The following is a 12,074-nucleotide window of genomic DNA, read 5'->3' on the forward strand; positions in this document are numbered from 1 at the left end:
ATCAACTATAACATTATAAAAGTTTCTATGCGTATTCGTCCTTGTATTTAATTTTGTGATTCTTGGTCTAGTAATTTTGGATAATTGATTTCCTTTTCATTGTTTTAATGATGGTGTGTTATATATTACTTTCAAAAGATGCACTATTTGTTAAAGGAAAAGGTACACGCAATGAATTTGATCAAATAGTTTGTGTTGCTTTACTCGTACTACCTTTATCATTGACATATTTTTGTCCTAAGGACGTCTCAATCTTTTAACTAGTTAGATTATATTTCAAAGTACACAGGATTCGAACGAGACGCCGACTAATTAACAAAGTATAAATTGTATTCATACAAATTGTTGTTACCAGTAGTAATTCTCAGATAAAATAAAAACATCAGATACAAATCATGACAGGAAGCAATAAAAGTTATCATCAAGACATCTTTCCAGACATAAGTCATTTACTCGATAAAAAAGACATTTTAAAATAATTTATAAAATAGCAGACTTTCTCATTCGCCTTTAACGTTTAATCTGATGTAACCTGATTTACAGTTTTATACTAGACAAAGAAAGGATATCGGAACTTAGGACTACAAGAATAGTTATAGTTATGTGGAAATACATCTCCGAACAAAAGAATATTTCAACGAGCTTCTTTAATGTATCAATCATTTAAGTACTTCTCCGTCTAAGAATCAGGCAAAATGTGTATAAGGTGTGGCAAATGACGAAAAAATACACATATATTTTATTGCATTATCCAAATATTTATACCTCATAACCTAAAGAAATAACTGTCAAAGTGTTTGTAAAGTTTGCCTTTTTAAGATATTGATAGGTCAAATTTAGTTGAAATGCACTATGGAAAAAAAAAACTTTTTCCTAAAATAAGCATTCAAAAATATCTACGACACAGATGCTTCAGGATAAATTTAAATGGCCTTTAAAGAGTAATCAAGGGAACCAAGATTATAGGGTAATCAAAAAAATGTAATCCAGGGACAAAGACCAGACATGGAAAACAGACATACACAACAAAGAACATAAAGTAACTAAAATCATACATACAAAGTAACAAAAGTAAATGAGCAACTGGGAGCATGGACCAAGTCCGGGGTAGACAAACAAGGAAAGGAAAACTATGACCCGTTGAATAAATCAGTTTTCATGGTGCTGATGGATACACCATAACGATCCACGAGTTCATGAGGACGACCATAAAACTTCTGTAGTGATGACTTCAATCTTGTAGCAACATAACCCTGTTCCAGAAGCCTATTTGTTAGAGTTCTAGCGCGATACAAAAAGTCTGCGTAGTTTCGGCAAGCTCTGGCATAACGTATGAGTTGTGATATGAACACTCCATACGCAGGAGCCGAAGGGATGTTGCCACAGATGAAAGGAAAGTTGACAATTCTGAATGAAAAGTCATCACGTTTGTCGTAAAGTTTGGTCAATAGTTTTCCTTTACTATCGATTTCTAAGTGTAGGTCAAGATATGAGGCTGACTTCACAGTGTCTGTAGTATCCTTTATCTCAAGTTCTTTTGGGTAGATGCGATGTATCAAATCCCCGAAATTAGGATTGTTTAAAGATAACACGTCATCTATATAGCGGAAACTGAGATTGAATGATCTAGCCAAACAATATTCTTTCTTTCTGATCCTATCAGCTATAAAGTCAGCCTCATAGTTGTTTTTTAGATGTATTGATTATATTTGAGGCAAAAAAGACCACAATTGAAACATATGATGTGCCATCCATTGCTCGATTCTTACACAGAATGGTACTTAAAAGTTTGTACATGTCACTGTATTTATATTGTTGTCTTTTGTATATAGATTGTCTTTACCTTTTTTTCAAGAACTGTTCGAACTTTATTTTTAACCACATTTACCGAAATTCGATATTTAGAAAAATAGAAATCATATACCCTTATGACACTAATGACATTTTCAACATTATTGAATGTCCTTACAGTTATCTTTGAAATACAACATTTTGATTATACGATAGGATTACTCCTCTAATGCCAAATTGAAAACAAAATAAGCGAATAATCAGAGTTTAAAAAAATCAAATCAAAGGTATACATGCCCAATGTGTGAAAACAAGAAATAAAGACGATCTACATACAAAGGAAGACATCAAAATAAATGCAGAAACATGTTAAAGTTGAGGATTGTTGTATTTCAAAGACAATTATAAGGACATTCTTAAAATGAAGAAATATGAATAATTAATTTCCTTTTCATCGTTCTAAGGATGGTTTGTCATCTTTTACTTTAAAAAGATGCATATTTGTTAAAGGAAAAAGTACAAAGAACTGGAATTTTTAATCGACAATATATTTGTCCAGTGTGGTGGACGTATTTCAACAAACGGTCGGCATTCCAATGGGAACAAATTGTGCTCCTTTACTTCCTGACCTATTCCTTCACTCTTATGAGGCTGACTTTATATCTGATCTGATCAGAAAGAAAGAATATTGTTTGGCTAGATCCTTCAATCTCAGTTTCCGCTATATAGATGACGTATTATCTTTAAACAATCCTAATTTCGGGGATTTGATACATCGCATCTACCCAAAAGAACTTGAGATAAAGGATACTACAGACACTGTGAAGTCAGCCTCATATCTTGACCTACACTTAGAAATCGGTGGTAAAGGAAAACTATTGACCAAACTTTACGACAAACGTGATGACTTTTCATTCAGAATTGTCAACTTTCCTTTCATCTGTGGCAACATCCGTTCGGCTCCTGCGTATGGAGTGTTCATATCACAACTCATGCGTTATGCCAGAGCTTGCCGAAACTACGCAGACTTTTTGTATCGCGCTTAAACTCTAACAAATAAATAGGCTTCTGGAACAGGGTTATGTTGCTACAAGATTGAAGTCATCAGTGCAGAAGTTTTATGGTCGTCCTCATGAACTCGTGGATCGTTATGATGTATCCATCAGCACCATGAAAACTGATTTATTCAACGGGTCATAGTTTTCCTTTCCTCGTTTGTCTACCCCGGCCTTGATTTTTTATGAGCAACTCGGCGGGTGTTTCTAGAAAAGCAGTGGACGCTTACTCTACCGGTGCACCAGGTCCTTGCTCCCAATTTTTAGTGGAGTCTGAGTTGTTCATTTACTTTTGTTACTTTGTATGTATAATTTTAGTTACTTTATGTTCTTTGTTGTGTATGTCTGTTTTCCATGTCTGGTCTTTGTCCCTGGATTACATTCTTTTGATTACCGCTATAACCTTGGTTCCCTTGATTACTCTTGGTCATATAGTTTATGTTCCTTTTGTCGTTCTATCTTTAACATCAACAAATATCTGCCCAAAAGTCGAGTAAATCTTGAAACTAAGTAGATTATATTTCAAAGTACATATCCGACTAGACGAACGAGAATCGAACGAGACGACAAATTCATACAATATTGATTTTATTGAGACAAATTGTTGTTACAATTAGTCATCCTCAACATGATATAAAAACGACTTTAAATAAAAATCACGATATGAAACAATAAAAAGAAAACATCCAGACATTAGTCAATTTTTTATAAAAAAAAAAAAAAAGACTAAATAATAATTTAGAACAATAGACGACGTTTACCTTCATTACTAATCTTGTGTTTACTGATTTGCGGTTTTGTACAAGACAAAGTTGCCCCCAGTTGATCTATACATAATTGAAGAACTTTTCTGGACCGGAACTGCATGTGGAAATCGTCTAGTATCATTTAATCTATTGGCTTTTAATCGTTTTAGAAACTGATTATTAGTCTTTTTCTGAAATATGACATTTTCAATATGAATCCACATTCGACATCAGTCCTAGAATTGTTTCCCTTTTCACCGAATTAGACCCTAGGTGCATGCAGGCACAAGTCACTGTATATTGTTTTGAAACTCTCGGGGTTTAACTCGGATTGTGTTAGGTTCGTGTTGTTTGTTGTTATCCGTATATTTCTTGTTAGTTTGTGTGATGCAGTTTGTTCTTCGTCCGTTTTTATTTTGGTGTTCCTGACATTATTTGTCATTTAATATACCGGAAGAGTACTAACATTTTAATGTCCCCCCTCTTTATGCTAAAAATGTATAGCTGTCAAGAATTCCTACATCTCAGCTGGTTTCGGAAATCCTTTATTCGAAGAACGTACACTATTGGATCAATTAACGGATTGAGTACGATAAAAATGTTTGTAAATTCTATCGTATTGGTTGTCACGCGATCAAATGTTAAAGCAGACATAATATTTATAATAACACTTGGAAGGACACAAGCTGATGTAGCTATAATAACTATGATCAAAGTGACCATTGAACGTCGGAACTTCTTAATTCTTCCAGGAGTTCCATGCAATGTTTCACGAGCAGGACCACTGGCATCGGTGAGTGTAGATTGCTCCTGTGTTTGCTGAATTATATTGTCGATTTTATTTGATTGTTCAAAGCCAGGACTTTTGACCTTTGTTAGCCATCTTGAACCTCTTGTTAAAACCTCTCCCGAAAAAGACGCTATTTTAATGCTGTTAACAGTATTTTTGTAATTGTTTTCATTATGTTCAGAAAACGGAAACGGGGAAATCTTGTTCATGCTCGCTTTTAACCGCACAAATACGATAACATAAACAATAGATGTAATGCATAAAAAGACCAACCTCTTGATTGCTATAAAGAGTTGAAAACGCCAATAATTTTTATCAAAAATTTCATCTGGTTTGCAAGACGCTGAATCAAAGTCGGCGTACATAACAAAGATAACAGTAACGTATGCTGCTGTGCCTAGAATGGACGTCGTGTAAATACACGTGTATGGAAACGACCAGATGCTGGTATTTCGAAATGAAAACATCGCAAAAAGTCTTTCAATACAGATGAACATAATTTGTAAAAGTGAGCATGACATTGCAATGTTCGCTAACAACTGTAAACACAGACACACGAATCCGATATGAACACACTGAAGTTGGATTAGTGTTGCTGAAATCGTAGATATAGTTGTAAAACTAAGCACCATATTATGGATACTCAGAGAGATGAGTACACAAAGAAATCTACTCTTTCGCACCTTTTTTGAGCGAACCAAGACACAGAATGATAGCAAGTTTAGAAGGAGAGTTGTTAGAGACAGTGGAAGTAAAAGTACCGACGCCACTGTAGTATTTTGTTTACTTGATGATCCGGAGGTACAGTTTGGTACTAGTCCAGCCATTTCAACTTCTATAATGGAAAATACATCTGTGTTTTGGTATTTATTTATTGAATGCATTGTTCACTTGACATATGAACTAACTACTATATTTAAATAAAGGCAACCAAATCAAACATATATTCAAAATTGAAAGAAGTTTTGTCAGACAATAAACATACGGGTATAGATAAAATTGTAATACTTCTAACATTTCACGCGATATACCTCACGTAAATCAAGTTTGCAACAAGAATACGCAAACTTTAACAAATATTGGGTTTCTAAATAGGGTAACGATTGATAATTGTATAAAAAGAAAGTAGGTGCATGATATGGCCGCACTTTTTAGGATTGAATCCATATCTATATTACATTTCACTTAGTATCTAAACTTTATTCAATATATTTATCTATCATTCTTTTTTTAACAAATGAAGTCGTAAAATTTAAACTGAGTTAAACTGTTAAACCAGTGAACTTTGGTAAGGATTAGATAACTTCATTGAAAAAAAATAATTTGTTATAGATTTGTTCCCTGAATCCTTTAGCATAAACAAACATATTAAATCACATATTAATAAATTATCAAAGCACCTGCCAGGAGGCTAAAAAAAAGGAAAAAAAACGTGTTGTTTTTGTTTTCTCTTCCGAAAATGAAGAGGGTAGAGTAAACGCAAATATTTTCAGTTGCATTGATTGTATTTAGATATTTGCGTATAAGTTAACAAAAAAAAAAGAAACTAACAAGAAAGAATATTCTTTTAAAGTTATCTTACCTTCGTGAGGATAAACTGAAAATAGATTCAATCAGATACCAATGAAGCTCGGAACGTAATTTTCTGAGCAATTTCATCTCACATTTATAGTATAGGTCGTTAAATATTGATTGAAGTATAAATCATTCGCAAGCCAATTAAATAAGGATAATTCGTGATGGTCGTTGAATGAAATTACCTTACACGAAAATACCATTTTAGAGAACTAGTTATGGACGTATAACATCTGCATTGTATAGCTAATTATAGGAATTTTGATACATTTATGAGTGATAAAATTTAAAATGTCTCAGGGGCATCGCAAGAGCGTGTTCAAGAATTCCGGTTAAGGTTGTAGGTAGAATTTAAGGTCGAGGGAAGAGAGTCAATCAGATTTTGGGGTAGAATTTGCGAAAAAAGGATTTCATGAAAAAAATCCCAACCCACTATGCATCCGTGCCTGATTCTTTATTTTAAATCTATATTGAAGTCTGGATTTTCCTTCAGATACTAGTTTATTTTTTTATTATTTTATTACAATTTGTACATTTTATACAATAAATTTAGACCCTTGTGATAATTAAAAGTGCTCGCACTCAAACATTTTGCAGGAATATGGCATTTTCAAAGAATTTAGAATCCCCCACACGGAAGTTATATTGCAAAATTCAACATTTTATTCAATAATTGTAGACCCTAATCGAAATTAAAAGCGCTCGCAACATTTTACAAAAAAATGTCAATTTTAAATTTTGATTGGAATACTAATATATGTGTAGCAGTTACCAGAATGATACTAATATTTACAATTTTTACATGTTATACAATAAATTTCGACCTTTATGGAAATTAAAAGTGCCTGGACTCATACATTTTGCATTTAAAAACAATTCTGAAATATATGTGTCACAGTCACCTAAAGGATAGTTTACATGGAAACATTTGGCCTTTTAGTCATTAATTTTAGACCTTTTTGAAATTTAAACGTGCTTGCATTCATACATTTTGTAAGAATATGACATTTTTGAAGAATTTTGAATCAAATTTCTGTTGTCACAGCCACTGACATGATAGTTACGTGGATATAAGGTAAAATTTAGAAGTGTATCATAATTTTTTTTATCCCTTCAGAATTTATAAGACTGCTCGCACTCATACATTTAGCAAGAATATGCTATTTTTAAGAATTTTGATTGAAAAATATATGTCGCAGTTACCAGTATGATACATATATTGACAATTTTTACATTTCATACAATAATTTTAGACTATTATGAAATTTAAAAGTGCTCGCACTCATACATTTTGCTAGATTATGATATTTTTAAATAATTTTGACTCCAATTTATGTGTCGCAGTCACCCACATGACAGTTAAATGGAAAAAATTTAACATTTTACTGAATGATTTTAGACTCTTAAGGAAATAAAAAGTTCATACATTTTGCAGAAATATGTCAATTGTTAGAACTTTGATTGAAATACAGGTGTCACAATCACTAATATGAAACTAATATTCTTGACATTTCTACATAGATTTAAGACCATTAGGTTAATTGGAAATGCTCACATTCATATTGTTTGATAAAAATAGCATTTTGAAGTATTTTGACCAAATTGTTTAGATAGCAGTCACCCATTTAATTCTAAAAAAAATGTCAATTTTGAACAGTTTATAGAATGATTTGAGACCCGGGCGTAATTTTAAAATACTTTCACTGAAAAATTACTTTACGATTCTTGAACTTTGTGAAAATTAATAAACATCTGAAAGTTATCGGTTACCGTTTTTTTTTAGAACAGAATCATAGAGCTGTAATTAAATAAATGTCCATGACAGAATGTATAAAATAATGCATGTAAACAATGATAATTTTTTGAACGATGCGTGAATGCACCGAATGTTGGAAAATGAACCACGATCGAGTGATGGTGGGGTGATGATCACGATGAGCTCTATATAATTGAAGATTTGAATAATTCAATGGAAATTTTGAAATCTAGATGTTTTTTTTTTTCTAATAGGATTTTCTAATTGACATTACGTTACAAAGTTTCCATTATTAATCATGGACTTCTAGTTCTAAATTACGTCACGCACAATAGATAAATTTAGTGTCAAGAAATGTCCTGGGGTATGACAGTTTAGAAAAGCTTTTTCGTATTTCTTTGTCACGACCAAGGACAGCTTCTGTCAGTATCTGTCAGGAAATAGGGCAAAAATGTGTCCTAACCCAGGACAACCTCTATCAGACCATGACAGGATCCGTCATGATTTCTGTCCTGTCTGCTGTTGTAGAAAGGTTTCTTGACAGATTCTAACAGAGTTTAAGAGACGTTAGCAGTGATCACAATTGTAGTGAAGCGGAATGTAAAATGGTCAACCAATCAAAGAATATGAGACAGCCACGCGTTTTTCTGTCTGGACAGTCTTATCTGATCAGTCGTCTGCAGGCGTCATTTTGGATAAGCAAAACTTTTTAGCCTCCCGCCCTTTCCCATATTTTTAGTACAGAATTGCCTTCGTCGTTTAGATTGCGGAAACAGTTACCATTTTTTGCAAACCACCTTCGCTGATTCGTAATTTCATATTGAAGATTATTATTTAATTATTCTAAATCTCCATTTTGTCCTTAATTCAGCAATTTTTATGATAGCAAAATTTACTGTTTGTATATCAATATATATTTTTTATAATTCCTGTTGTGTATGTTTTCATTTCACTGAACAGCATTTAAATTAATTGCAAATTTTCGATCAATTGGTGTGTTTTGATTAACAGCGACCAAGCTCCGTTTACCTCAATTATGTGATGGAATTGAATATGCCTTTTGGGTCTAAATGGCATGTCACTGTCGGAGTCACCCCACTTACATGTATGACATGTAGTTAAGCTGCAAAGATGAGAACAAAATCTGATGTAAACTGTCGTCGTCACACACGTCGTCATGGTACATGTATATAATATGCTTCAGAGATTTTGGAAGGATTTTAACAAATCATAAACGAAAATGATTTGACAAAATGGAAAAAGATCACTGCGACTTCATACTACATACAATTTATATAACTGCTATCGGTACAAAAATGGTTTTGTATTAGTAATGACGTCGACATCTATGTCGCTAATTATTCACTTATATTGGAGAATCCTGGGAAAAACTAATTCAATTGCATGTAACAATATATCGGAAAAAAAAGATAAAATAACAATGAAATACGAAAATTCAAAATTATATCTTTTAAGCACAGCCATAGAATAACGCTCACGTAAATTTCTCTTATGACGTAGGTCACCATGCATATAACATATAAGTTCTTATTCCACATCGAAACTTGTCAAATGCATATAAGTTTAAATAGTGTATAGACAGAAAAACAAAGTTAAAATGCATGATAGAGATAATTATTTGAATACTGGTGTCCGTGTAAATAATTACATAATAAATTTAGGAAAGGGTGCAATTTCTCACATAATTCATGCCTTATTTTTTATTTATTAACTTGTGCAAAAGTCTACTACTTTTTCTCCTAGACTGACGATATGTTTTACGCCCAATGATACTATAGGAGTTAACATAATTTATTAGGTCGAGCGCAAAATGACTGTTTTGTCTAAAAATAAACATGTTGCCCATGGATGGTACATACATGAACTTATACAATGTACCCGTGTTGAAAGATATAATTAGATTTATATACATCGAATTTGATATGTTAATTTGTCTTTCCGCTAATTAAAAAAAAAACATTATATTATCAGCGAAAATATTTCGAAGAAATTCGAGACCAAGTCAGATTAACGTAACTTTGTTATACTTTGTCTATGTTTTCGGTGATTTTTCAGGAAAACGATTTCGGAGAATCTTTTCCTGGGAATCCTTAAAATGACTATCCCGTATTAGCTACTTTTTTAATAGAATCAAATCCTCTGGAAATATTGCAATAGTTTTCCTTTTGTCTTGAAACGCTTCATGGACACTGTTAAGTTTTTGCAAACATTTCCCAATATTCATCAAAAAATATCTTTGACACTAAAATCAGCAGAAATTCTGAATGATCAATACAGTCGTCCAATGCATCAATTTAGATATATACCGGAAAACTGCTGTCCAGACATATCAATCAAATATTGAACGAATATTCTTCTGAATCTGCTAAGTCTTTACAGAATGAAGCTTCTGTTGGTTCTTATGTAGCTATAGAGACGAGGTTTTATAAGGAGATAGTTGATAGGAGCAATTTAAGGACTTTTCAGTCAATTCCTAGAGCAATGAATTTTGAGAAAATTTGTGTTTAATGATTACTCTCGTCATTTTAATATGCAAACCAATCGATATAAAATTCAGACATTGTCTATGGTAGACGTGAATCATGTTTCAGAAAAGCCCAAAGAACAAACGATATATTTTCGATCTACATACGCCTTTATGTGATACTAATATGATCATTTCTATATATGCAGTTATTATTTTTTAGAAAACCTTTATTTATTTAACCTTTATCTCAAACGTGCAATAACCAAATGAAAATTTTAAATTTGGTATCTTTTGTGTAACAATTATACGCAGTACATGAATATCTCCTCATATGGAGGTTAGGCTTTTGAAATCTTAAGGTAAATTTTTGGCACGATGTTAATTTTTATCGCGATGAGTTATTGCCTGTGATATCAAGTTCAAGATCAAATTCCAGCGTTCAAACATTTATTGTTCATAATGTCTTTTGATTTATAGTGATTTGTTATTATCTTAATTTATTTTTGTCTATTTTGGATATTTTTTCGCAATTTTCTCATTATTTACTATTTCTACGTCATAATAGTATGTTGAAATGAATAATTTCTCTCTCATGAATCGTGTGGGCGAGCTGCATAATTGTTGCAACTCTATTACCGGATAATATTCACTTGCAAGGACGGGTGCCGCTGACCGTGCAAGATATGCTATCCCTTCCGGAACATCTGCTGTCAATCCCGGTTTTTTTCTTGTGGATGCATGTTCATATTGTTAGTGTTTTGTTTTTCCACGAAGTCTTGTTTTCCTTACCTTCATTCTTTTTATTTAGAATATATTTTGTTCGTTTCGCTACATTGTATATGTAGATCGTTTTTGTTTCATGTTTTCACGTTTAGATCATGTTTTGGATATTATCCCACTGCTTACGCTTTAGTAATCCTTTGCCGATATTACTTTTTTGAACGACGGAAATGCATTTGGTCTCCGGGGATTTTGACATCCATGGATCACCTTCTGAAAACACAAACTGAATGATAGAATTAGTCAAAACTTTAATTGACATAATGATAATAATTAGAAAACAATCTACAGGTCATTTTTTATCCTGAACTAGAAGGATAAGTCAATAATCCAAACCAATAGCTTCCATTTTAAAGGGGTTGAAAAGGGGGTCGTTTTAACAAATTTTTCCAACTCTTATACATGTATTATATATTCAAATATTTTATTGTCGTGTAAATATAATAATGTTTGTGACAAACAAAAGCCAACAACAAAATTAATCACAAATCATACAATAATGACAAATGCAAATATGAGACTATTTAAAGTAGAACATGAAAATAGTTCTGTTTCTTCTACCCTCAGTTCTAATGACTGTTTCAAAAAGGAGCCAATAAATTTTACATGTTCCTTAGAGGAAGGATTAAGTAGTTCAGATACAGTCGTGTCTTCAAATTTCCAATTTAAATCATTCAGAAGTTTATGTCTTAAGTTTTCATATAATTACAGTGTATAAGGAAGTGTTCTTCAGTTTCAGTAACAATGCAGTGCTGACATAGTCGGTTTTCCCTTGAAATTTTTAAATGTCTCCCCCTCTCTATTTCAAGATTGTGGTGGCTTAATCGCAAATTTGTAAAGTATTTTCTTACGTGGAAGTCATGAAAGTTTAAATAAAATTCTTTATCAAGGCTTAATTTTAAATTTTTATATAGTGAAAGTTTATTGCTTCACCATTCTGTTTTTTTAAAAAGGGTAATTAGTCGTACCCATGGCGATTGCTTAATTGTTGACCTGCTCAATACATGTACAAACTGCAGAAATTTGTCATCCATACGTATAATCGAATTTCGCTGCGATCTAGAAAAAAATAGGGCGAGGTCGGGCAACCAAC

Source organism: Perna viridis, chromosome 7 (assembly GCF_037379345.1).
Source record: "Perna viridis isolate PV_CMFRI_1.1 ecotype Kerala chromosome 7, ASM3737934v1, whole genome shotgun sequence".
NCBI lineage: Eukaryota > Metazoa > Mollusca > Bivalvia > Mytilida > Mytilidae > Perna > Perna viridis.